Here is a 13,759-nt window from a genome sequence, read left to right as displayed (position 1 = left end):
AACACTCCTCCTGCCATTTTGCCTCCACCACCAGTTCAACCTCAGCCTTTACCTCCTGCTCCTCCAAGGCAACCTCAGATGCCTGCTCAACCGAACCCGAACCCCAACAATAGACAGGCTCAGCAGGTATATACTGGGGAGACCTCATGCCCTACCTATGCTGTGGAGATCCAGGAGATCAATCTTAGATCTGGAAAGACTCTTCCAGATCGCCAACCTCCTCCCCCAGAGGATGAGGAAAACCATCAGGAGAGTGAACCAAAGCCTATTCCACCCTTTCCTGAGAGACTAACAGCCACCACACAACCTAACCCAGAAGAAGATGAGCTTTTGGGTGAGCTCAAGCAGTTGTGTGTAAAAATCCCACTTCTCCAAGCCATCAAGGATGTGCCAATATATAACAAGCTGGTTAAGGAGAAGTGTTTCAAACACCCAGGCAGACGGAAGAAAGATGCCTCAACTATCAATGTCATAGGACAGCTGTCTGACCTTATGCTAGGACAAGTCATCTGCCCAAAGTACCTAGATCCTGGAAGTCCTGTAGTAGATGTTCACATCAATGGCACCATTATCCCCCACACCTTGATTGATCTGGGGGCGGCCATCAATGTGATGACCAGGGATACCATGCTTAAACTCAATCTTCAGGGTTCCTTGAGGAAGACCTCGACAGTACTGCAATTAGCAGATCGCTCCACCGTGACTCCCGAAGGGATTGTGGAGGATGTCTTGGTCTCTATTGATTCTTGGGAATACCCTGCAGACTTCCTGGTTCTGCAACCAAAGGCCAAGCTTACTGGATATCCTCTCATCTTGGGAAGGCCTTGGTTAGCTACTGCAGATGCTTACATAAGTTGTCGGGCAGGAAACATGACCATCAAAAATGGTCCCATGTCCAAGCAGCTAGTCCTATACCCTCCTGCCCAACCTTCTTTAGAGCATGATTTACCACTCTGGTTGGAGGACGGAGAGGAAGACGAGGTGTACTCTGCACCTCTGTGCACCCTAGATACCACTAGAAGAGACCCTCCTACCGAGGATGATTTGATTGAGACCCTGATCCAGAATCCACCTTCCAGTGCACTATCTTTAGAGAAGTTGGTGGAGGATGCCCAAGCTAGCACCTTAGTGGACCTTTGTACAACCAGCCCTGTCACTCCCAGAGTCAAAAGTGTGGAGTTCGGCCCTGAGAGAGCATTAAAGATCAGCTCCTCCCTATCTCCTTCCCAGGAGAAGGAGTTGTGTAGCCTATTGGCCAGCCACTTAGATGCTTTTGCTTGGAGCTATAAGGAGATGAAAGGAGTCCATCCCTCGGTCTGTACCCATCATATATACATCAAAGAGGATTGTAAACCAGTTAGGCAACCCCAGAGGAGAATGAATCCAGCCCTTAAGGACATTGTCAAGGAAGAGTTGCAAAAACTGTTGGATGCCGGATTCATCTACCCCATCTCAGATAGTGAATGGGTGTCCCCTCTAGTGTTGGTTCCCAAGAAGAATGGGAAGTGGAGGATCTGTGTAGATTACCGTGAGCTGAACAAAGCTACCAAGAAAGACCATTTCCCTCTACCTTTCATAGATCAAGTGTTGGATGGACTGGCAGGAAAGAAGTTCTTCTCTTTCCTGGATGGGTTTAGCGGGTACAATCAAATCCAAATCAGCCCGGAAGACCAAGATAAGACCACCTTCACTTGTCCTTGGGGTACCTTTGCCTACCGAGTCCTTCCCTTTGGGCTATGTAATGCTCCTGCTACTTTTCAGAGAGCTTTCTTGAGCATCTTCTCGGAGTTGGTCCATGATGCAGTGGAAATATACATGGATGACTTTACTCCTTATGGGGCCAACTTCCAGGAAGCATTGTCCAACTTGGGAAAGGTCCTAACCAAGTGCATCGAGATGAACTTGTCCCTTAGCCCTGAGAAATGTGAATTCCTAATGACTGAAGGGACCGTGCTAGGCCATACCATTTCTTCCCAAGGATTGCAGGTGGATCCTAACAAAATTGCTCTCATCAAGAGGGTTCCACCTCCTCAAAAAGTAAGGGATGTCCGGAGTTTCTTGGGATTAGCAGGATACTACCGGAGATTCATTAAGGACTTCAGCAAGTTAGCCTCACCATTGTTTGGTCTGTTGGCAAAAGATGTGGAGTTTAATTGGACTGACGATTGTCAGAAGAGTTTGAATGAATTAAAAGACAAGTTAGTGTCAGCTCCAATCCTGAGAGGTCCAAACTGGGCCCTACCTTTCCACATCCACACTGATGCCTCGAACAAAGCCATAGGTGCAGCCTTAGGACAAGTTGAGCAAAAACTTCCATATGCCATTTACTTCGTTAGCAAAAACTTGTCCAAAGCAGAGCTGAATTACACTGTAACCGAGAAGGAATTCTTAGCTATGGTTCATGCACTGAACAAGTTCCGACATTATATTACTGGTTACCAGACTTTTGTACATACTGACCATGCTGCTATTAGATATTTGATGAATAAACCAGATGTGAATGCTCGTATTATTAGATGGTTACTTTTATTGCAGCAGTTTGATCTAACCATTGTTGATAAACCAGGGAGAGAAAATGTTGTTGCTGACTTCTTGTCTAGATTGGATTTGTCTGCAGATGAAGATGGGACGGTGGATGACCAGATGCCTGATGAGCATCTGTTTGCTATCTCAGTACTCTCTCCATGGTTTGCTGATATAGCAAACTACCTTGTTTCAGCTCAGTTCCCTCCGCACCTCTCTTCAAAAGAGAAGAGCAAAATCATCAGAAAGAGTGCCTCATTTACATGGATTGGGGGCAATCTGTTCAAGCTTGGCCCCGATCAGATCTTAAGGCGTTGTGTAAGGGAGGAGGAAGTCTTTGACATCCTCCTCACCTGTCATGATGGGCCTTGTGGAGGACATTTTGCAGCAAAGAGAACTGCCTTCAAGATCCTGCAGGCAGGCTACTATTGGCCCACACTTCATCAAGATGTCAGAAGATATGTCAGCCAGTGTGACCAATGCCAAAGAATGGGGAAACCGACCCAAAGGGATGAGATGCCTCTCCAACCTCAAGTGACTCTTGAGCCATTTGAGAAGTGGGGCATGGACTTTGTGGGTCCAATCAATCCCTCTTCGAGGCAGAGATCCTACATCATTGTGTGTACTGACTACTTGACAAAGTGGGCAGAGACTAAAGCAATCAAAGCAGCAACAGAAGAGAAGGTGGTCGAGTTCTTAAGAGAGAACATCTTCTACAAGTTTGGCTACCCAAGAGAGCTGGTGACCGATCAAGGGAGCCAGTTCACATCCAACTTGGTTGAAGATCTACTAGCTCATCACAAGATCAAGCATAGGACTTCCACCCCCTATCATCCTCAAGCAAATGGGCAGGTGGAAGTCACCAATAGAGCATTAGAAGGGATCTTGACTAAAGTGGTGAGCAGCAGCAGAAAGGACTGGGCAGATCGCCTGGTTGAAGCCACATGGGCTTACAACACCACTTGGAAGACCACCACCGGCTTCACACCTTATGAGCTGGTCTATGGGAAGAAAGCTTTGTTGTCCATTGAGTTTGAGTATAACACTTTGAGGATGGCAGCTCAGCTGGACCTAGATCTCAGCCATGCACAGCAAGAAAGGTTATTGCAGCTGAATGGACTGGATGAGCACCGCATGCAGGCCCTCCTTCACTCAGAAGTGGTTCAACTTCAGAGGAAGGTGTGGCATGACCAACATCTCCATGACAAGCAATTTCAGCCGGGAGATTGGGCTTTGTTGTATGATTCCAGATACAAAGATTTCAAGGGGAAGTTGAGAACCAGATGGCTAGGACCATATTCAGTGGAAAAGTGTCATGACAATGGATCTGTCCTCATTCGAACCATTGATGAGGAAGCCATTCCCATGCTTGTCAATGGGCATCGATTGAAGATCTACAGGAAGCCTCCCTCAAGACAAGAGTTCATCAAAACAATGGAGAAGGCAGTATTGGTCATAGAGAAGGGTCCTGCCCCTGCTTTGGGCACACCCTGAAGCATCTAAAAAAAAAAATAAATAAATAATAAAGATCCTTGGGTGAAAACCTCTCTGAGGCGCCCAAGGCAGGTGGTAGGGGTGAAAACCTCATTGAGGCGCCCCTGCTATCTTTCAAAAAAAAAAAAAAAAAAAGAGATAAAGATCCTTGAGTGAAAACCTCTCTGAGGCGCTTAAGGCAGGTGGTAGGGGTGAAAACCTCATTGAGGCGCCCCTGCTATCTTTCAAAAAAAAAGAAAAAAAACAAGAAAAAAAACAAGATCAATAAGTCATTATGTGAAATTTGCATGCAGATTGCAGGTGTTCTATGGAGGAGAGGAAGCCTCTCAACTCAAAGCCAGAAGTCCTTATCATGCAGCCAGGACACCTCACCAGCACCTCCTCCAAGAATGCCTATGTTCTTCAAGGTATGTGCACTTTTATTATAAACTGAGTCTCCTACAGGAAGACACAGATTTTCTATAGGAAGGTGCGATTTTCTACAGGAAGGTGCAAATTTCTACAGGAAGAGTTGCCTGTCTACAGGAAGCTCTGTACTTCTACAGGAAACTTCCTGTAGAAGCTCAGAACGAGCCAGAATGCGTTTCATGAGCAGATCTGATGACTACGGGTTGGTGTGGACACATGCAAGCCTCTTTTGGGCCCATGCACGACGCTGATACCTTGCTCCACCATCCTCGTCGCCATGCAACCAAGATCCCTGCACCAGCAAACCAGATCAATGAGTTCTCGTGGAAAAATCAGTTGTCAGAGAAAAATGAGCACCGAGAGCTCATACCACGTCCATGTCGAGCATCAGAAGCTTCGGGAGCGCGATTAGCAGGTCATCTCCATTGTCAAGTAGCATGCACCCAAGGAGGTGAGACTGTTACAAGGCACCCCGCGGGAATCCTGTAGCAGTCAAACCTGCAGGAGTGGATACCATTCATCGCCCAGCCATCTGCAAACAACACACGGGCGCATGCAACCAGAGCGTCCACTACAGCGCCAGCATCCTGTAACCACGAGCCTCCGGGACTGTGTAAGCCACATGCAGCAGGTAGATCCGTCGTCCAAAAACTGGAAATCATGTGCAGACGCGCGCAGGTAAGTGTTCTAATCCTTCCTTCCATCAAATCGCATGAGTATCACTTTGATTTGTTTGCATGGCGTAGAAATGAATGGTTGAGCGGCCGTAAGGCCAGTTGACTGGCCACGTTGGCTAGTGAAGGGATAGTCAGATGATGGGTGGCAGCCACGACAAAGGGAACACGCAGCACGCATGTGAAGATCAGTCCCGTCAACCGAGAAACGAGTTTAACCGAAAAGGGCGGCGGCAGATCTGTGGGAATGAATGCGGCAGCAAGTGAATGTGCAGGCGGATGATGGGTGACGTCACCCAACGGTCCGGCGGGGACAGCTCACCCTCCGCGCCACGAGCTGCGCCGATTCAAAATCTAATCGGCTAGATTGTGCACGTATATCCATCCACCTCCACTTCAAAACTTGAGTAACTCTTCTGAATACCTCTGCATGTTGATACGCCAAGCTTTCGGCCGACTGAACACCAGTGAAGCGCACCTCAACCGCAGTCCAACTACCGTTCTCCCCGAAGCCTGCGCACTGCTCCTACAGGAACAGTTTCTACAGGAACGCAGTCCTACAGGAAGCAGTTTCTACAGGAACGCAGCTCTACAGGAAGGTGAAGTCTTCACGTAAGAAAAGGTGGCAGAAAAGAGGTAACCCTGAAACTCCTTCCGCAATTGGCTTTCAAAGGTGGCAAGGTCATTATTCACAGTCTGGTCATAAAAAAATATTGGATTGTCGTGCCTATACTATCGCTTCTACAGGATAGCAGTATAATTAGACTGTGGTCTGTGAATTCATTGCATGCTCTGTCTATAAGACCGAATTTCCTTTGTATCTACCGCCTTTGGTCAAAACCACTGTGTTCATCATGCCTGGTGGGTTTATCAGGCGAGAGCCCACTGATTCAAATACATTAAGGAGAAACCCGGCAGTGGTTGAGCTCTTCACTAGAGCACAATGGATGCCTTTTTGTGATAAACTACAGGGCTACGATGATGAAGTAGCCGAGGAATTCTTGCAGGCATTGAAGCCTAAATCCCAGACACTGGCCACAGTAAGCTTCAGAGGTCTCAGCCTCCAACTCACCCCAGAGCATATAAGTCGAATCACAGAACTGCCCATGGGTCTGCCGTGGGATAAAGAAGAGCGGAAGCAGAGCCAGCAAGCAAAGAAGGAGTTCTTCCCACCTGAGGAAGAATTCTCTGAGGATAAAAACGGGGTGAGGAGGACCAGCCTGTCACCACCATGGAACGAAGTCAGTTTGCACATTATGAAATATATTACTTGTGAAGGCCGGTTCAGTATCGTGTATGCATATCACTTCCGGCTCCTCACTGAGTTAAGGCACAGAATTGACCTTCCTGTAGAGCAAAAACTAAGCATCCCTTATTATCTCCTGCAGTCCCTAATGGAGTGTGCTACAAAGCTAAGACAGGGCATCCCTGATCAGATAGCCCATCATGGGTTAATAAAATTGCTTGTGGAGGATGCACTGCACTCATATAAAGTTCCCCTCTCCTGGGAGTCATTTAGGAATCTAACACGAGATGGGGACATTAAAATGTTGATCGAAGATAGTGGCTCCTCCAGCACTGAAGACAAGGAAGCGGTGGCTGAGGAAAAGAAGGTTGAAGAAAAAGCTGACTCCCCCATCCTGTCAGCAAGAGAAATAAGGTCAAAAAGCAGAAGAGACAAAGTTGGGACAGGCCATGTCAGCCCAATTACCTCTTCAGCACTCACAAGCAAACAAAAGGATCAAACCCCTGCAGCAAAGCAAGTAAAAGTAAAGACACCTACCACTACAGGAAAGGAGAAGCGAGCTTCTACAGGAAGCCCAAAAGCAAAGACCAAGGCTTCTACAGGAAGCCCGATAACAGCTTCTACAGGAAGCACAAAAGTGCAAAAACAGGCTTCTACAGGAAGCCATGCAAAACCAAAATCTGAGAAGCAGAAGGTGGATGTTTTAGCCAGAGAGGCAGCGGCTGTATTAGCTGGCCTCAGTACGCCACCTAAGCCAAAAGGAAAGAGGAAGAGGGACCCTCCTCTCTACTTCAAAGCACGGAGAAGTGTTCGGATAAAAACAGGGAAACCACAGCAGCAGTCCAGCAGCCCAATTGTCATTGAGGACACCCCTGCTTCTCCCAAAGAAAAATCCCCCTCAAAGGTCACAGTTACCTACGAAAAGGGAAGCCCGAAGAAGAGCACATGGCAAGACCGAGTGGACCTGTTGGACGAGAAAACCAGGCTACAGGAAGCTGAAAACGTCCTACAGGATACCTTGGCTCGACTACAGGAAACCGAACAAAGAGAAGAAGGAGGACCCTCATCACCAAGGGCGGATGAGGCAGAACTACCTGAAGAAACATCAAGAGAACATATACCCGAACCTAGCCCTTCGCCCAATCTGAATTCATATTATACCTTCTTGTAGGCGGGCAAGGTCATCCCACAAAAATTTACTGTACCCCTATTCTTTGAATTAGAGAAAGAAAGAGTCCGCTCCCATACATGGATGCAAATTGCCAAATCAAAGGGGGTGGGGGACATAGGCCCTCTACAAGATCAGCTCAGGGAGGTCAGGAGCGAGTTCACCATGGCCAAACATGTGGCTAGTTGCCAGCAGGCACTTCTACAGGAAGAAAACCAGAAGTTAAGGTTGCAGCTACAAGAACTCAAGGCAGGGGCAGAAACATCCTCCAAGGGCATCACAAATGAACAAGAAGGCAAGAAGGAGCTGACCACCAATCTTGAAGGGCCAAAGACACTTCTACAAGAAGAAGAACAGCAGATAAGAATTGAAGTGCAAGCCTTAAAGGAACAGCTGCAACAAAAGGAAACACAATTGGCTTGCATGGCCAGTTGGGCCATGGAGGCCCTGCAGTGCAGACATCCTGCAAAGTCTTATGGGTTGTACTTAAAGGATCAGTGGCTACAGTTCCAGATAAACACACTAGCACAAAGAGGTATTGAGCAAATCAATAACCCACGGCAATTTGCTGAAATATGCAATACTAGCTCAGCAGAGGACAAAGCCAAGCTAGCAGAATTCTACTTCCACAATCTAGTTTTGCCCAATGAGGTCTCTTGGGATCCCAATATCGCCTTGGGCGATCTGCAGTTGATGGCTTTTACTTCATGGCTGAATCATGAGGATCAGAGAGCCACTGAAGAAAAATCGGTCATGAGCCGAGAAGTGAGTGAGCCACTGTACATTCGGGCAGAACCAGAGGATCCGGTTGCCCTCATCTCAGCCCGCCAACAGTTATACAATGATCCCACAGCTTCCTTGAAATTTATGGACCAGCAAGCCCAAGCAATAGCCCACTTTGAAGACATGGACAGATTATTGGGAGAAACTGCTGCCCAAGCTTGTGCACGTAGGTGGCATGCCTTGGCACATAATTTGAAGATCCGGGAATACCATACCCCGACCAGAATGAGGGAAGCATTGGCAAGAGTGGACCTTTACAATAAATCCGTGCAAAGACTTCAGGCCAGCTGGATTGGCCTTAAACTCAGCCCTCCATTGCTGCTAGGATTGGTTGAAGGAAGTACAGGAAAGGATGACCAGGCACAATGGGAAAAAGTGGAAAACACAGCAGGGTTTCATATCGACCAAGAAGACATCACCACAGAAGCTTGGGATGTAAGGGGAGCAGTGAAAGCCATGAAGGATGAGGATCTTGACTAAGTTGCTCAAGGATGAGCAAATGGTTCAGCTGGGGGGTGATGATGAGCCCCAATTTTGGTACAATTTGGGCTCATTTTGGCCTATTCTACTTGCTCAAACCATTCATTTTTTACTGCTTATGCATGCATTTCTTAGTTTATTCATGTTGTTTGTAGGAAGAAGGGTAGGCACTCTATCTACGTGACTAATGCATTGTGATTCCAGGTTTTGGCATTAAAAGAGAGCCATAGGTCCCCTCTGCTGTAGTGTTGTTTCCAGTTCATTTCAGCACTTTGAGCTTTTCATTTGCACATGCAATTCGAATTACAGGTTGTTAAGTTGGTCTTTTTCATGAGTTAGATAGGAGTTGCTTATGGTGAATTTGTTTCCACTTGCGTAGCGTAGCAGAGGATAGGTATAATCGATTGGAGCTCCAACAAAAAGGTTGTTAAGGCTCACTGCCATCTCATCTGGGATTGGAGTGCAGTCCATGACTAACCACCAAAAATACGCATTTCTTTATTCCATGAAAGCTGCAAACACAGTCACGTTATGTTAGATGCTTCCACATGATTCACACTTGCACCACACTCCTTTACCACAACTTCATGCACATTCTCCTTCGCGTTTAGATTGCTGTTCATTGAATTTATAAGCACAGGTAGTCTAAGTTAATGCATTTTCGGTTTGGTGATAGTCACAAGCATTTGTTCCATTTACACTGCTTTCTCTCGTTCCATTACTTCGTCCTCCATCTTGATCATGCATGCAAACACATCTTTGACCTCTGCTCCACTCTGTTATCTCCCAAAGTCTTTCACTCCTCTCGTACTTCCATTCTCTAGCCCTTTTCGTTGACATAACCCTCTATCTTCCAACCCACTCCCTACACTCACTCCCCATCCTATTCCTTCACTTCTACAGCCATCACCAGCCTCATTCCTACCTTACACATCTCCCCCTACCATTTCATCACTCCTCCATCATGCCAAACACTCACGGTAGGTAATCCTGTAGCCGTTTGTAGACATCATGTAGAAACCAGAGTATCCTGTAGGATCCCCTGCAGACTTCCTGTAGGAGGCCACTCACTCGGTTGCCGAGCTTCTGAATGTGAGGAACCTCTATGGATGGATGCTAAGGATCCCTAGGGACCTCTCCTAGCCTCCCCAACCTGTCCCACGCTTTCCTTCCTTCTCCATCCCATCTGCACAATCAAACCCTAGTTAGCAAAAAATCACAATCATTCCACACACTTAAGGGAAAAATACAAAAACATGTCTTTTATGATGCAAGTAGCTTAGATCCATGCATTTTCACTTATTAGAGGTAATGACAACATTGGTAGAAGTTTTATTCACATTCTTTGCATTGTAGAGGTTAGACTAGTCAAATTAGGGTTTCCTAGGTTTACATGCTTTGATTTGCTTTCAGTTCATTTTTGTCAAGTAAAGTAGCTTTCCTTTGAGAATAGCTTTCATCCATCAATTAGCAAGCTTCTTCTGAGAGCCTATAGAAGTTGGCTTGAGCCCTAGCGGACTTGTGCCAGCTGACCAAGTGACAGCTGCGACAAGAGCTAGTACTTGTGCATACAGCACCGTCGCTTCCAAATTTGTACGAACTACCGGGTTGATAAAATTAAGAGACAGGAAGCCCTAGGAGTTGTAGCATTATTGCTACAATACTGGAGCTCACCACCAGGTTCAGATCGATTTCTTCTCAAATGGGCTTTTTTTAGCTTCTGAAACTTCATAGCAAAAACGTTATAGCGAAAATTCCATGATGACCTGTTTTAGATGAAATTTTGGAGCTTGCAAAAACCCTAACTTCCTCAGATCATATCCCTGAAAATATAGCGAGACAAGATCTGAAATTTGGACCCGAGGTTTAGCGCAATTTCGTCTCAAATGGGTTTTTTTTCGCTTTTGAGACGTCACAGGGAAAAAGTTATAGCACAAATGCGACGATGACCTGTTTGGAGCAGTGAAACCCTAGAATCCAAAGCTCTGATACCAAATGTTATGAAACCAGCTCACAAAAAGATAGAAAAGATAGATGAACGCCTTAGAAATAAGCCTCTTCGAGGGGGAAACCTCCTTTACATTACACAAATGAACAATTCTTGGATGATACAAATGACAAGACCTCCTTTCTATATATAGGAGTCTAAGGGGTCATAATATAATCAGAGCCGGTATAACAATAATAATGTAACGGCACAATAATAACAATAGTGGGCTTCTATGGGGCACAATAATAACAATATGGGACTACATGGGCACAACAATATAATAAGGGGATTGTACTAATAGCAATAAGGGGTTACACTAGTAGTATAGGGACCTAACATTATAGGTGTCGTTGAACACTGAGGATGGTGTTCCCCAAGGGGGAGGGTTCTGTAACAACCCTGGTGAAAATTCCATGTAAAAATATATATAAGGCTACAGTGATGGGACACGTATTCCAAGCTGAATGGTGGGCGAAACATCCTAATGGGTGTTGATTCGGTTTATTATGGATAAGGAAATTGGCGAAGGCTATGGTAAAGACTTTGCAAATGCATGAGGCTTTTATTGAAATTTTATTTATGAAAATAATGGAAATTAGGAGAAAATGAAGGTGAACGGTCACATGTTTTATGTGAGGAGGAAAATGAAGGAAAAAGACCTCATTAATAAAAATGCTTCTGAATATCAGTGGACAACTTGATCAGTTCAATTTTGGAGCTCTCTCATTATTCTCTCTCTCTCATACTCTTGGATACTTAGAGTTTTCTTGGAGCACTCTTAGAGGGTGTGGCATACTTGGATTTTTGGAGCAAGAAGGTAAAGAAAGAGCAGGAAAGCGCAAGATGACATCGAGATCAATAGCTACAACAATTTTTCTTGTAGATACCGAGTTGCATGTATGTTTTCCTCACTAGTTTTGGCATGCATGGCACATGCATGCAGTTTCTTGGTTATGATTTGTCATTGGCATGGAGGATGGACGAGATTGACAGCAGATTTTCTAGCCTTGACATTTTCTGGCTAGCCATGGTGTTGTGGGTTTATTTGCTTTGTTTTCTGGTTGGTTCTCATGTTTCCTTAGCTTGAGTTGAGCTATTAGTTCCTGGAAGCCTTGGTTGTAAAAATGCTTTGGAGCCCTGTAATGGCTGGGGTTGAGTTACTAGTCCCATAGCCTTGGTTGGACAAATGCTCTAGAGCCCTATAACAACTCGGGTTGAGTTACTAGTCCCGTAGCCTTAGTTGGACAAACACTCTGGAGCCCTTGGTGGGTTGAGTTACTAGTCCCATAACCCTAGTTAGACAAACGCTTTGGAGCCTGGTAAAAGTTGTGGGTTGAGTTACTAGTCCTGGAGCCTTGGTTGGGCAAACGCTTTGGAGCCTGGTGTAAGTTGCAGGTTGAGTTACTAGTCTTGGGAGCTGGGTTGGAACAAACACTCTGGAGCCCTGGAAGGCTGGGATAGAGACCAATCTAACGTTGGTTTTGTGATGTTCGGCTGTGAGGTGGAATCACTGTTTGATGGGTTGAGGTGGATGGCCTTTGGAAGCCCTGGATGAGTTTTGATTGATTTTTTCTATAAGATCCCACATTCATGCTTGGAATATAGCACGAGGGTGAATGGCTAAAGAGAGATTTGGCTCAACCATTCTATGGTCGAGTGGAATGTGGAAGTCCCATCCCGGGTTTGGATTTTTCATAATTAATGAAAGGTTATTTCTCCTTGCATTTCTATGAGTATTATGATGGATTATATGTGGTTTATATGGTTGTGATTTTGTGGATAATTTTGTCCATATTATGTCGTTTATTTACATGTTTTATGACAGCATCTATGTGTGGCTCTCATCATATTTTTACTTGTAATTGAATGATCAATGTATCAATGACCTAATGGATGGAATGACAGTTGATGTGTTGAGGAGTCAATGGTTCTTAACGATTCTTAGCTAAGTATGAGACCCCTATGCTCATAATTGTTAATTACACATGTAGATTACACATTTGCAATATGTTGACGAAATGTCTGTCGTGGCCTAATAGGGGTCCAGTCAAGGTATTGAACAAGTATTTACTTTAGTACTATCATTGCCATGTTATTTTACTGATTTGAAGAGATGGTTCAATTCTGGGCAATGACCTGGCCTCTGGGCCTGAAAAAGTGGGTCAAATCCCGGAGTCACTGGCATAGCACTGCCAATTTTGGTCTCTAGTCATTGGCAGACAAGCCTATGAGAGCAACTTTGCATTTCTGGTCACCCTCATGCCTATAGCATGGGAGCAACTGAGACTTAAGTTGTCCAAAAGATCAATGGGACCCCAAGGCAAGCTGTCTCAAGTATTGGATTGGTTCCTGAGGGTCATGTCACTGATGGTTAATGTCTGTATGGTGTGTTTCCGTCGGTTCCACTTCCTTAATGTGACTTAGGAGGTCGAATCATATCATAGTGGCCTCTTGCCACATGTTTACCCCGACTGGCCCGTTGTTTGGGTAGATGTGGGTGGAAGGTGTTACAGGTTGAGTTGGTTCTGATAATTAAACTATTGTCACTGTCTTGACAAAGTATATATATGATAATGCATGCATCAATGTATTGGTTCTGATCAACTTTTCAAGAGAAGATAATATAAAGGATTTCTTTGTTGGTTCTTTACTACTTTGTGTCTCTTCTTCTATCCTTATGTTGCATATGTTTATGTGAGTTCTTGTTGTCCTTTCTACTGGTAACCAAAGTGCACTATCTGCTAGACCACAACATCTCCCATTAGTTTGGTTTCAAAGAGTGCACACATTATAAAACCAAATTAGGAATGCAATAAATCTTCTCCAACTGTCTACATTGGAAGAACATGATACATATCAAGTTATTTAACCTCAACTCCAATTCCATAACTTCTATGATGAAAGCATGCGGAAAATATTGGTAAAAATGACAAACATCAACAAAATTAAAAGAAATATAACAATGTTCAAAATTTTCGTTTTTTTTAACATCT

Source organism: Pinus tabuliformis, chromosome 8, assembly GCF_031772625.1.
Source record: "Pinus tabuliformis cultivar Carrire ecotype Pingquan chromosome 8, CPIR1, whole genome shotgun sequence".
In the NCBI taxonomy this organism is placed as follows: domain Eukaryota; kingdom Viridiplantae; phylum Streptophyta; class Pinopsida; order Pinales; family Pinaceae; genus Pinus; species Pinus tabuliformis.
This window is presented reverse-complemented; position numbering follows the sequence as displayed.